The 15501-nt window shown below is 35.0% G+C and overlaps 1 protein-coding gene across 6 annotated transcripts in view; it reads right to left on the bottom strand.

Moving 5' to 3' along the window:
* Window positions 1-15501, bottom strand: part of PAWR (pro-apoptotic WT1 regulator) — a 138549-nt gene that overhangs the window by 23707 nt on the left and 99341 nt on the right. The gene's annotated exons all lie outside the window — the stretch shown is intronic.

Here is a 15501-nt window from a genome sequence, read left to right as displayed (position 1 = left end):
TTCTCCCCAACTTCAGCTTCCCAAGAGAATAAATTACATACAGGTATGTACCACCACAGCTGGCCAATCAATACATTTAGAAATATAAATGAGACAAGTAAAGTTTGGAAAACCCTATTATATATCTCCAAGCAATGAGAAGGCCAAAAAAATAAAAAATCCAAATACAAAACACACAATGACATTTGTAAATATGCTAGGATTTCTTTAATTGAAGAGAATTATTAGCACAAATGATAGCTCAATTTTGTAATTAAAAATGAAAACTAGATAATGTAGGCAAATGACTGTAGATATTTCCAAGTGTTTTTTTTTTTTTAATTGGATTTTTTGGTGTAGCAAATTCCTGAGGAAGGAATTCCTACTAATGCAAAGAGGCACATACTTTGCAACTAAAAAGCCTCACAGTGCTGCAGGGTATACTTGGAAATTAGATGACTTATCTCAAGTCACCTAGCTCAGGGCTGGCTTAGTACCACCCAGTGTACCACACCAGCTTTTCTATATCCACATCTGTCAACTCCGTAACACAGGTAAGAAACAACACTTCCTGGCATCATAACTATACTGTGTTAATCTTAAATTTGATCCACCTCACCAGAACAGCTTCAACAAACAGAAATTAGTCAACATTCTTGATAGCACATTTGCCACCTGACCAACCAACTTATTACTTGGATTTAGCCCTGGCTCTCACACTTATTCACTATTTTTGCTCAACAGGACAGAATTAAATGAAAAAAAACTGTTCAGTTTTTTTTTTCCCAGTTTTACTCTGAAATGTCTTTATTCTAGCTCATCTCTAAAAGTTTAGAAGGGATAGCCCACAGCTCTACTAAGACTTTCATCCAGGTTAATAAACAAATAAATCGATGTACAGCCCTGCTTTGGGGTAAAAAAAAAAAAAAAAAAGAAAAAAGTCAACAGGTAAATTACCTGTTATTATGTAATTATTGTAATTATGTAACACAGAATTACCAATATCATTATTGTTTCTGTTTTAACAATAATATTTATATATTATTTTGTGTATAATATATATATATACACACACATTATATAGAATGCTCTAGTCAACATATGCAAAGTCCTAGAAAAATTTAATAGAAGAAAGTAGTCCCCCCCATAAACTCAAGTTGACTGATAGAAATGCTATCAAGCTTGCATAAAAATATGCTTACAGAGCTGAATAAATGTGACCAACTACACATGTGGGTGACAAAGTCTTGACCACAAGGTGAAGGCCTTTGGGATGAAAAAAATCACTTTGGTTATGCTTTGACAGCTGGAACTGAGCTATTTTAAGTCTGAATGTGTGATCAGTTGTTCTTGTATCCAGGAAAAGCTAAGGAAACTCAGTATTTCAACATTTAACAAACTCTTATCTGTGTCCATTACTTAACGAGGGCAGATAAGAGATTCCAGAATGTTTCATTGAACCTTTCTAAGGAAGAAGCCATTCCAGTTTGGTAGGGGAACAGGTTCTCCCCGCCTGGGAAAATATGGAACAGTGTGACAGATAAGCCAAGATCCCAAGGCAGGAATCATTAAGGGTGGGACCCTTTTCTAGAAAGCAAGTGATCTTATCTGTATGTATTTATTTCCTAAATGGTTAGAATGTATATGGCTTTAATCTTGGAATCACAAAGCTATAAATGATAAAAAAAAAACCAAAACAAAATAAAACAACAACCAAAAAAAACCCCCCACCCTAACAATATATTAACTTTTAGTTCTGAGTTCTAAAGCTACTCAGGAGGACCTGAGTTCAAATTTGACCTCAGACACTTAATACTTCCAAGCTGTGTGACTCTGGACAAGTCACTTTACTCCAATTGCCCCAGCAACAAAAGGATGCTGAGAGCTAAGCCTCATCAATTAAATTTTCCCCAAACTCTTCTATAGTTAATCTTTGGAAGGGAAAGAAAAAATACTAAAATCTAAACTAAACTTGCTCTTGTCCAACTTTGAGAGGGAGGGAAGAAAGGCAGAATGAAGGGAGGAAGAAAAAAGAAAAGAGAGGGATGAAGGAAAACAAGCCTTAAACATAATACATATATAGTATGTACATGTATGTGTATATATATACACATTTGTGCATGTGTATGTTTATACACACACATAGCTCTATATATCTCATTTGGTCTTCCAAAGTTTAAAGTATTCAAGTGACTTGCTCACAGTCAACAAAGCAAACAGCAGAGTCTAGCCCTGCCCAAAGGTTTTCCACTACTGCATACTGTCTCTGTACTGTGTACTCACAGCTATGGAATGTTTAAAAAAAAAAAAAAAGATAAGGAACTGGTTATTACTGGTTATTTTTCATTTGTAAAAAAGGAAAGAATGAATCTTATCTACAGAAAAACAACAGGCACAAGTATGGCAAGACCTTGTACTGACAAGTCAGGATACCAGGAAAAAACATTCAAATTGGAAATGTTGACTATTAAAGAATACAGAATATTGAAATTTAAGAAAATCTCAAAGGACTGAGCTTTGATGTAATGAAATTTTCTTTATCCATACAGTAAAGAAAATAAATAGGATGAAAATGTTTACTTCAAAGTAAAATTATAATAATTTTTTTGCATCAATTAACATGCCTTGTTTCTCTAGAGCTAAAAAAAAAAAATCCAAATGTTTTAGTGAAATTAGTCCCTTATTTTGATAGTTTTTCTGTCTTTTGAAAAAGTAATAATTATTCCCTTAATTTATACTCTAGTTAATCACAACACTACCAAGATCCCTAAAAATCTCTAACCAGAGAAAATATTTTTAAATCTTAGTGATGCTTATTAATAATTAATACATACTAAAACACAAGAGAATTTTGTTCATGACATCTTGTAAATCTACAGCTAAAATAAGGGTTATTGTGACTTAAAAAATAAATAAAATGACAGATCAATAAAGCCATAATTGTTTTGAATTTGGAACATCAATAGCTAAATTTGAGATGTCCTCCCTCTATCCAGAACACCACAAAACTTTCCCTTCTTCCCAATGCCTCCCCACTAACAGAATATAAGTTTCTTAGGAGCAAGGACTATTTCTTTTGGTCTTTCCCCTCACTAAAGCCTACCATTCTTCTTGAAACATTGATGTGCTTACCAAATATTTATTGATTATAAATTTGAGAGTACAAATTAAATATCAACTATAGCAAAAATGAAGCATTATCTTAACCAAGATTTATTTATTTATTTCGATGGCAAAACATTATGGTTATTTTATTGAAACAAGCTTCAGGTAATCTTCAGCTGGTAATTTGACTGAAGACTTGAGCTTTCATGATGCCCTTAAAAAATACTACTTCTGCAGCTTTCACTCCCATCCTTAATCTGCAATTTTTTTTTTTCTAAACCAAAAAATTCATAAACTCATAGGCAAACTGGTGACAAGTCCATTTTTAGGTACGCTAATCAAATTGATCCTAGGGACAATAGGCACTAAATCTGTCATCAAGTTCATATGTAATATGTAATTGAAGCCTGATATGCACTGCTGAAGCTTACATTCTATTGGGATAGCCTCGGCTCACCTCTTTGCCACAGGGAAGTATGGGAGAGTAGGACTTTTAGTGAACCATGAAGAAATAAGGAAGGAAAAAAACCACTCAGAACTGAAATGTGATTCTGCTGGAATTCTAGGTCCTCACAAAAGGGCCTAGAAGGAATGGGGCAAAGTGTTTCTCAAACCAATATTTAATGGTTTAGAAAAAGAGAAGTTTGTGTGACTTCGGCTAGTATGTTCTTGGGAAAGGGTGGCTTTTGGCAATAATTACTATTTTGGAAGATGGGGTATCTTTCTCCTTTGAATTCCCATAATGCCTTAAAGCTTTCAGACTTCCTAAAATACTTCTAAGAACTCCAAACATCCCATCAATAACTGTCAACTACCAGATTCTTTGCTAACAAAGGCAGAGTATGGTAACTGACTTCCTGACTTTTATTTTCTAGTCTTTACAACTCTTAAAAACTGGGCTATGAAAAACAACTCTTATTATTTACACTATAATTATCTGCATAGCATCAAAACCTTAATGCCATGAACAAAAGATGATTTTGAGGAAAGAAATAAGCAGCCAAAGAAAACTTCAAGAGTACCTAGTCTTGTGAGTTTAGAACAAAATAAAAATCAAAGAAGAAATAATACACCAGAACTCACTCAAGGTGATTTTTAAAAGTACTTGCAGGCTCACTCTTCTGGTAGGCTGCCTGACCCTCACAGTATCTTCCTTTTTTACTTCCTCCTGCTTTCCTTCATGTTTTGTTACCCCTTATTAGAAATGAAAGGAATTTATTGTTCACAAGCATAGTTCCTAGAACACAGTAAGCATTTAATAAATGTTCTCTCTCAACAAACTCCTATTGGAGCTTATGAGTATACTCTTTTTTTTTTTTTTTTAATTTTATAGCCTTTTATTTACAGGATATATGCATGGGTAACTTTTACAGCATTAACAATTGCCAAACCTCTTGTTCCAATTTTTCACCTCTTACCCCCCACCCCCTCCCCTAGATGGCAGGATGACCAGTAGATGTTAAATACATTAAAATATAAATTAGATACACAATAAGTATACATGACCAAAACGTTATTTTGCTGTACAAAAAGAATATGAGTATACTCTTAAAAGAAAACCTGGAATTCAAGGGCAAAGAAAAAAAACTTCAAGACTTTTTTCCAAAATCAAATGTAAACTATGCAGTTTTTAAAGTACATTTTATTTTAAACATATAATTCTAAAGGAGTGGTCATGAAAGTTGGATGTCTCATTTTTCTTCTAAGCCAGTTCCAAAATGCTAAATCTAAACATCATAAGGATCAGAGTCAGAACTAAAAGGAAAACTGGAAGTCATTTAAGTCCAACCTGAGAAACAGAGGCCCAGAACAGTTAATTGTCTTTCTAAGGAGTCATGAAAGTAATAAAGTGGAAGATCCTAAATTTGAATCCAGGTTATACTCTAAATTTAACTATTTCTAATGCAACAAACCCAAATTTCAGTGCCTGCATTTACTAGTTATTTCCTGTAAGATCAAATGTAAGTCATTTATGTCACTCAGAAAAGAGATGAAAATGAACCTGGAGATATAAGAAAAATTTCAAAAACAGAAAGTTTTCTAGCTTATGGACAGAATTATCAGGGCTTTCATGGTGCACTTTGGCCTGACCCTTCCAAATTTTCATTTGGATGGAGAAAACAGAAGTAATCTAGAAATAGAAGAGGCAATAACTTTTCATATATTCCAATGATAGCCTGAACTTTTATTTCATATCTTTTTCTTGTGGAAAAGAAGAATCACACTGGGTATTATTGTTAGACTTAAGGCAAGTAGGGAAGGGTTGGCCTACTTGTATAAATTCCTATGTTCCAGGTCACCAAACATTTTGCCCAAGAAGCAAGCTACTGCTTGTCACCCATTTGGGCAGTGTGGTGTAAAGTTAACAGCCTTGGTCTTCAAGTCAGAAGACTGAGTTCACAAACTTCTATGATAATTTTTTTTTAAAATTATTATAGCTTTTTCTTGACAAAACATATGCATGGGTAATTTTTCAACATTGACCCTTGCAAACACTTCTGATTCAACTTTTTCCTTCCTTCCCTCCACCCCCTCCCCTAGATGGCAGGCAGTCTATGATATCCAACTCAGTTTTTTAGTTTTCCTCAGTTTTTAAAAATAGATTTTTGTACCCCACAGTTTTGTTTGCAAGGTAGGATGCTTTATAAATAAGAAAGTGCTAAATTAAATGAAGGTTACTTCCCACAAATTCTAAAAGCACAGAATATTCAGAATACTTTCCAAAAGCCACTGGGTAAATGGCAGACATCCCTTGGGGTGATCCAATTCAAAACTAGGGATTGACCTTTCTCTACTCTGTCATGCATCACTCAAATCCTTGCTACTGGAGAACTGGACTCATACTTTGAATTTAAGTTGCACTAAGTTTCAATGAGAAATAGAAGCCATGAAATTTAACAAAGAGCCTTGGGCAGAGTTCAGACTCTAGAAATAGTTAAGTACAAGTAACTGAGTTAAGGATGAAAGAAAATGAACATCTTGCATACCAAATGTTTAAAACAGATCTAGTGTTATTCAAATGTCATTTTTGTGGTAAACCACCACCAAAAAGCTTCCACATACACAGAAAAGCTAGTTTTCAATTATATTTTTTAAAAAGTTAATGAGTAAATGAAAATGTTTAGCTAGTGGTCTTTAGATGCAAGCCTGGAAAGAAAACTGAAGTTTAGTGTTTATATGCTAAAAGTACATTTTATTGAATACAGATGATGAAATCGTGTGATATTTTTCATGTGTTATTTCCTATAAACGGTTTTCTCCCCTCCTGAAGTATACTTATCAAACTATTTGCATGACCAGACAAAAAATCCTTAGTTTATAAAGTGATATTCTTATATCTGTATGAACTGGTTCTTTAAAACAACGGTTCTTGAAATTGGAAGGAGGAGGGTCCTATTTACTTGAGAATACATAACACATATGCTTATAAACATATACCATATATAATACATCTATTTAAACATATACTTCATCTACAGTGATAACTATTTTTCAATATGATTGATTTCCTTTGCAATCCTAATCAAATGTATAAGACATTTGTCACCCAGAAAAGAGATGAAAATGGATCTGGAGATATGACTTCTAGTTAAAAAACAGGAAAAGTTTTCTAGCTTATGGGAGTTTTCTACCTTTAATTTATACATTTAAAAACATTATTCTGAGAAAGGGGTCCAGAGGTTGCTCAAGGAGAACTGAATACAAAATAGGTTAAAAACTTCTACAAATTATATTCTTAAAATGGGATACCAGTGTACAATACCAGTATCGGGCTCCCTTACTATAAGGTTCTAAAATCCTTTGTCTTTCTCATATCTGGGGTGGCTAGGTAGAGTGGATGTTAGATATTAAGTCAGATATACTCAAGTTCAAATTCTGCTTCTAACATCAGTGACTCAGGGCAAATCATTTTCAGTTATTAGTTTCCTCATCTCTAAAATGGGGATAATGATAGTACCTACTTTTAAAGGGTTGTGAGGAAGTGTAAAGTGCTTTCCAAATTTTAAAGCATTATATAAATGTAAATATTATTATATAGGTAAAGTGACTATTTTATATCCCTACAATGGCAGACATTTTCATCATTTTAAAACTTTTATAGCACTAGACCTTTTTATCATCTTTTAAAATCCCTACACAATATAGATTAATTTATCTTTTCTAGTCTTAACACAATAAATCCCTTTCACACAGTTTCAGTATCTCTTACTTCTTTGTATTTACCTAAATCAACCTCCATTCCTGGAATATATACTCTCTCCTGGGACATTACCAGTCACTTTGACTTATGTCTTGCCACTAAACTCCAGTGACTCTGGAGGAAAGAATAAGGCTCCGTGACTTTGCCCAACTCTGCCTCATTTAAATCCAATTCACTGGCAAGTCAAGACACCAACCCTCACTCATATCATTGGTTCTCTTACAGAATGAAGGAAAATTCCCTCATCTTTTCAAAAATCCTTTTATTCCTTCTAATTCATCTCAGATATCATCTCCTTGAATCTCTTTTCTTCCATCTTTTGTTGGTTCTTGCTCATCTGTCTCTCTCTCTATTCCCCCAGTTAACTTGTTTATTGCATTTCCTACTCCCATTTATCATACCTCTTCCAGTAAATTATAAACTCCATAAGGGCAAGAAGTGTTATTTTTTTTCTTTGCATACCAAAAATCTTACAGTGCTTTGTACACACACACACACACACACACACACACACACACACACGTGCTTAATAAATGTGTGGAAATGCAGCTAGTTCACCATTATCTCTTTAACCATAGGATAAAAATGATGCAATAAAGCCAAATACCAACAGCCCATGCTGGGATCAAGTGGTACCATGAATTAATAAATGGGTAATTTAGCAGGTCAAGAATGAAGACTATGGCCATGGGGAAATTTCTGAGGCTGTACTAACTAGAAGTAGAGTATCTCCCTAATGAAACTTCCTAACTTGGTAAAACCTTTGCTAATAGTGATTTACCACTAGACTTTTAACATATAAACCAGATCCTGATATAGTTTGCTTTCATCAACATTAAAGTCAGGAGGTACTATACTCATTAAAAAAAAACTGAACTAACATCACATTCTTGAGGTCAGTATTGGGAAGGTCTTCAGTTAAGTTTGTTAATGGGAAGCCATGTAATACATCAATTTCCTGCATTCCTAGCAATTTTTTGAACAATTAGTCATTTGAAACTTTAATACAAGAAAGTCTTGAATACTTCTACATAACTTCCTTGGCATATCTGATACATTCAAGAATTCTGTTAGTGATATTGTTTCTTAGAAAAACTGACATACTAAATATGAAATTATAATATGTTTATGCTTCATAATGTTTAAGCAATTAGGATGAAAACAATGGTGCTACTATTTCTAGTCCTGAATTACTGACTTATCCTAATAGTTTAGGTTCTAATTTGAACACTCAAAGGCTTGTTCTTTGTTTATGTATTAGGATACATTCTTTTCTTACATAATAAAAATTCTGTGAATAAATGCTATACTATTTCACTGTAATTCTAGTAAATCAAATTACATATTGAATAGTGAAAGGCTCTAAAAACTGAGACAATAGAACCACTCTGAATAAGGTTCAAGATTAAACAACTCTGTGGGACATTTTAGATTTACTTGTTATATTGTTGGATTAATTTAAAAACCAGCTTAAATATTTTGATTATATTGAATTTGGTGTATTTTTAGAGGACATATAAAGTCTAGAAATAATTCTCTGCCCATAAAATTATTTTACATAAGACGAGTTCTAAATTTTCCAGTGGTATCTTCTTCAGATGATCCTTAATTATGAAGAGATCACTTTGGTTCAGCAAAACACAAGTACAGATGTGTCCTACATCAAAATTGGAGAGAATTCAGCCACAGACTTGGCTAAGGACCAGGCCAGGTGGTTTTCACCAGAAGGCTAATCAACAGGTGATAATTTTGAGAGGATAGGAGGGAGGAAGAAGGAGTACAGCACATTTATTTATTTATTTTAGCTAACTCAAAGTCTCAAAGGTCCTCCCCAATCTGGCACCAAACCACTTCTCTAAGCTTTACCTCTATGACTGCTTTCTATATAGGATTCTGCCAAGTGGACGCTATTATCTTACTTCTGAACCTGCATTATATTTACCTGCCTTGGTGCCCTTGCTGAACGTGTTCTCTGCACTTCTTGGGAGTTTTTACCTTTTTCGATTCACATTTCAGAAGTTGTTGCTCTCTTGCATAGCTTCTCTTTTCTTTCCCCATTTTTCTTCTAGTTCTCTTTTAAAGTTTTTAATAGTCTCTTCTAGGAGAGCCTTTTGTATTGGGGACCAACAATTGTCTGGAGACTGTCTGCTATTAGTCTCCTCGGGGTTGAAAACCGGTTCTCTTTATGTATAGAAACTATCAATCGTCATTTTTATTTTTTAAAATCATTTTTTAAAGTCTGTAGGGTCTGCCTTCAGGGCCAGGAGGTTATCAGCTTCCTCTGCAGAGCAGTGAAAGGTGTATGGACGGGTAGCTGTCCTGCCAAACAGCTACAAAAAGCGGGGAGGTACTGGAGTGCTCTGGGAAAGAGTTCCCCACCCGGAAGTAACTCAGGCCTGCAGGGTAGAGCTGGGAAAGTGCCCTGCAAAGACCCCCCCCCCCCACCTGTGAGATAACAACTGCCCTGGGGCTAGATGCTGAGCAGTGAGAGTTTCACTACCCCAAGCCAAAGCTCGCCTGAGGCTGTGGCTATTAGCAGCTGAACAGTGAAGAGCCCTGCAGGGACTGGAAGTGTCTCTGCCCAAGGAAGCACAGTCCTGCTGGGGAAGTTTATTGCCCTAGGCCAATAGAAGCTGCCCCGGGCTGTGGCTAGTGGGTTTGTAACTGCCCCCACAAAAGCCCCAAACTGCAGGATGTAGCTGCAGGGCTGTGTTACTTCCGGTTTTGGGTGGTTATAGCCAGATCTTGTTAGGTTCTGGAGTTTTTTAGAGTATCCTCTGTTTTAGGCTTTAATTTCTCTGCCAGTTTACTGCTTTGTAATCAAGGCAGAGCAGTTAGCCTATAGCAGAATCATCTCTATAACTTCTCTAGCCACAGAAATCACCACCGCCCCTGGTCTGCTCAGGATGCTAGTCTCTCACTGCCTGTGCTAGTCTGTTCCTGGCCCCTTGGGACAAACCTTTCCTGGAGATCTTCCAGATTATCTTCTGCTGGTAAATTGTGTGCTTCTAATCTTCAGGAATTTTAGCAGTGAAGAGCTATTTTTAAGGCTGAATTAAATAGTTGGTTGAGGGGTTAGGATTAGGAGCTTAGAAAGTTTTGTGTGCCTTCTCCACCATCTTGGCTCCGCCCCCGAATGTGTTCTCTAATGCCATGAATCGCTTCCTTTCCCCTTTCTACATGCAGCATTCCTATCAATTCTTCAAGTGGTTCCCCATTACTACTAAGTCAAAATACACACTCCTCATTTTGGCTTCTAAAATGCTCCAAAATCTAGCTACAACTCATGCTTTCAGGCTCCCTACTATATTATTATCCTCCACGTACTCCTCAATCTAGCAAAGCTGACCTACCTGCAGCTTCCCATATAACACATCTCATTTCCTATTTCCATGATCTTGAAGAAATTTCCTCACCATCTTCATTTCTTAGTCTCTGACTTTCTTCAAGACCTGGTTTAAATACTACTTCCTACAGAAAACCTGTCTTGATGCCATCAATTACTAGTGTCCCCTTCCCCAAAATTATGTTAATATTACTTATATTAATTAATTTATATTTATCTACCAACTTTATTACCTGACTTCTGGTGAGCACTTCCTGTGAAGAGTGAAGTTCACCCTTCAATGAGACAGATGAAAATGTGCTTCAAAGTCATTCCTGCTAAGTTATACTGGTCAGAGTCCAGGTTTCCCTTAGTAGAACTCCCAAGGAATAGAAATCTCTCTACCTCCAAATAATGCATTTGAGGAAAATTTTAGTAGTGGTGGACTTTTAAATTCCAACAAATAATGATCCCTATGCAGAGTTATCCTGTGCTTTTTTTTTACATGGTGTCATCATATGAAGAGTCAGTATTCATTGTAAATATTGAGAAAGAATGAAAAACAGAAAGATATTGTCAAACATTTTGTAGAATTTCACTTCCTTTCAAATTAAGAGGCTACAAATTCTCAATAAGGATCTGAAAAAAACATAAAACAAAGTATACTTTCTACCTCAGGACAGCAAGGAGAGGAACAACTAAGATTGAATAGTGAATCCATTGTTACCCAAGGTTTCCCTATTGGATCACAGAATCAGAGGTACAGCTTGGAGAACCTTTAAAATCATCTTGTCCATCCTTCTTTATTTTATAGATAAGGTTCTGAGGCCAGTAGATGTATGTATAGATACTTATTGAATTACCTTGATTGTTTTTAATGATCACAAGAAAGGATTCCATCTTTGGCAGGGGAATGAGGTGAAAAAGGACTAATGTAATACCCCCCATTAAAAAAAAAAAAGGCATCACTGAAACTTTTTTAAACAAAGATTCAGGGAAAAAAAATGAAATAAAACCTTTCACAACACAATAAGCCAAGGAGTTACACAATTGGTTTAAGATATACTTTTCCTTAATGAGAGCTTCTTTACACTGAATAGGATGGTTTATGTTTCAGAGCAGGGATACGGGAAAGGAGAGACAAGGTATGGTGAGGTGAGAAAATGCTCTTAAAGCCCATTTTGCTTTGTATCCATGTAAAAGAATTCTACATCATATCTTAGAAATGGTCAAGGAGGAAAATCCTGCAGACATTGTCTTTACAGGTGCATTGGCAGCTCATGGTCTATAAAGAACAAATATAAAACGACACCTGTAATGGGATCAGACAAAACTAAATTCAGTTGAATGCAATGAGAAATGATACCGAATTGTGCCGAATAAACTCCTGCTAACAGTTCCATGTAAATCACAGTAACATCACTAAAATTTTATGAATCTCAGATATATGAACATTGAGGCATGGAAAACAAGGATAATGAAAAATTCTCATCTTCCCCAAATATTTACAAATATAACTCTTCCCTACCTGGTGTTCAATATATCTTGGTCTGAGACTATATTTGTGATATCCTATCTCTCCAGCTTAACTCAAATTACATCTTCAATGAATTCTTGTTCCAGCCAGCTAGAAAACTCTTATTCCCCACCCTCCCCAACAGACATTCTCATACCTCCATTCCTTTGTTCAAAATTCCCTTTCTCCTCATCTATCCTATCATCTACATCTATCCTGTATTCCATATTATTCTTTACTAATCAGCTCAAATGTCCCTTCCTCTGGAAAGTATACCTTGATTCACCCTTGGTCTGCACCAACCAACTCCCCAGACCCCAGTCCCATTATAATGGCTTTGACCATGTAATATGCATATAAAATGCAGCTATATGTGTTGTTTTTTTTTTTCTTCTTTCTCCATTTGACTGAAGTTTATGAAAAACAGGGTCTGTGTTAGTTAATTTTGCTTATTTCAGCTTTCCCTATTCTGGCAAAAGTACTCAGCAAATAGCTGGCACTTCAAATATCTGTTGTATTATATTGTATTGGGTTAAAGTGGACTATAATACAAACTTCCATATCAGTGACTCTTATGTTCCACTGACTCCATTTTAAACCATTTTATAAAATAGTTATTTATGCCACAAATTGGGTCCCACTGCAGATCCAATATCCTTCCTTTAGTAGCCTCCATTTTTAAATATAACAATTCGACCAGGAATGATATGTTTCACTAAAAGAATTAAGGATATTATTTCTTAATAATTACTATAAATAAATTTAATAATTTAATAATTAATATGACACACCTGGTCTGTACCAGGCACAGTGCAAGGTCTTACGGAAATGAAGAATTAAGATTCAAGGAGCTTATATCAGCAGGCAATGTGGCATGGTAGAGAAAATGATCGACTTAGGATTCACATCTTATCTTTGAACTGTTTCATTTCAGTCTTTTACTTCAGTTCAAGTATTTTACTTGATCATCTTATTTCCAGCTCTAATTTGTTATAATATGATCCTACTAGTGGAAATTAAATAAGCATAAGAAGGACACAGACATAAATACAAAGTAAACTGGAGATGGGACATTAACTACTGAGTGAACGATTCTGAGTTTCTAAGGAGACAAGGGGTTTGTATTACAGGGACTGTATTCCAGAGATGGGACACTGTTTGTACAAAGGCACAGGGGCTTAAGATAAATTTCATATAGTAGGAGAACTTCAAGCATGGAGCTCTTGGGGACAGAACAGGAGGGGAAGGGGATATAAACACACAAACCTGAATAAGTAGGCTAGAGGCAGACTGTGAGTTTAAATGCTAGTTTTTACTTTATTCTGTCCTGCAAAGAGTAAAATCTCAAAATGAATTTAGGAAAAGAAAAAATTTCCCTCTCACAAGGAACTAAATAATTATCCTTGTTACCCAATGTTCTTTTAAAAGTTGTGAGAAAAGAAAAGTAGCCAACCTAGACATATGACTGACAATGATTAGAAACTAAGTATGTATTTAACAGAAATTAATTAGTGTCTTAAAGAAGTAAGAAATGGGGGTCAGGCAGGAGGAATGGATGGAACAGGAAGGCAAAGCTGACCACATGCTGGAATTAGTAATCAACAGATTTGGATTTGAATTCCATTGGTATATTTTCTATACATGGGGTCACAGAAAAATCAGTTTCTCAGAGCCTCATTTTTCTCATCTGTGATACAGGGATATAACTACTTGCATTATATTTATCTTAAATGGTTGTGCTAATGATGGATAAATGCTTAGAAAAAAAAATTTTTTAAGGTAATATCAAAGAAACCAGATAGGATTCTGTAGAAATAGCCAGGAGTTTGGTCAAATCCCATAGAATTCTCTCAACGAGGTCCTCTGACTAATAGATAGAGGATTTCAGTTTGATGAATTAAGATTTGAATCCCAATTCTCCTACTTACTACTTTTGAGTCCTTTGTTATCTCCAGTCTCCATTTTCTCATCTTTCCAATGAGGACATTAGTCTAGGTGATTTCTACATATAATGCTAGATTTAAATGCTAAGATTTTTCCACAAAGATGGTGGAAGATCAGGAAACCAGGCAATTTAAGTCAACAAGAATTTATTAGGTATCTGCTATAGGTAAGGCACTTGACTAAGCCATGCAAACATGGTTAAATAAGGGGAGGGAGGGGAAGAATTGCATGCTTATTTGGCACAGGATAATAGCCATTCATAAACCTTTGAGGACTAACGAGTAAAAATCATAGGGAGACATGTCTGTTTAATAAAAAACTGCAGACAAATCAAATAGCTTCTCTACATTGGTTCTGAGTTCCCTGTCCACAGAAACATAACAGCAGAGGTTAAATGAATACTTTTCAAGATTGTTCTGAAGAGGATTAATTTAGAAATCCTTTTCAGCTATAAGATTCTATGACTTCCTGAAATTCTACAAGTAATTATATAATCTTGCAGGTTAATATAGTCTTTTAAAATATAAATACAACCAAGAAAGTAGAGGAAAAGAGACAAAGAAAGAAGTTAAACTTTCTTCATAGCTGTTAGTCTAATTGAAGTTTTTTTTTTAAATCATCTAGATGATAAATTTTTACAAAGCAGATCACTTTTTTAGAAGTACTAGGGAAACAAAGTTTTTATGGAAGGTAATATAAGGAGAAAATACAGAAAAGTTTAGTAAAAAAATGTTAATTACTTATGACTAATCATATTTTCATATTTTGGTATGATCACTAATTACACCTGTCAAGGATATTGCTGTATTATCTTGATTACAATGCTATGGCAATGAAAAATACCAGATTTTCACACTGCTTTAAGTCTTGGGTTCCAGTAATTACCAGGCACTTTCTAAGGTATGTCTTTGGGAAGTCCATAACCTCCCAAACCTCTCATTTTCTCTTTGTGAAATGAAGATGTTAAATTAAGAGGGGGATGGGAGGTATAGATAGCCCCAACTCATTTCCTCTTTTATATCTATAATTAAACCAGAACCAAACAAAACACCAACTCCAATGATTCCCAGTAATTTTGATTTCCTCAACCCTTTTACACAAACCAGTGTATTGTGAACCCCCATGGAAATTTAATATTTTACTCACAACATTCTGCAATTATATACTCTTTAAAGAACTATTAAAGAACTGTGAGCATTACCCTCTTGGATCATTATGCAGAACCAATTAACTACAAAACAGGAACCACTGGTATATTTTAACCTATCCATTTTGCTGCACAGCAAACTGAGGCCAAGAGACCAAGAAGCCCTGACTGTGTGACTTCCTCCTTTACATATCATATATAAAATAAGTATAATATTTGTACTAGCTTACCTGTACAGACCTACAGCTGTTGTAAGAAAAGGTCTTTGTAAATTAAAAAGCATT

Source organism: Sarcophilus harrisii, chromosome 5 (genome assembly GCF_902635505.1).
Source record: "Sarcophilus harrisii chromosome 5, mSarHar1.11, whole genome shotgun sequence".
NCBI lineage: Eukaryota > Metazoa > Chordata > Mammalia > Dasyuromorphia > Dasyuridae > Sarcophilus > Sarcophilus harrisii.
Note: the sequence above shows the minus strand (reverse complement) of the source record. Positions and strands in the feature narration are given on the sequence as shown.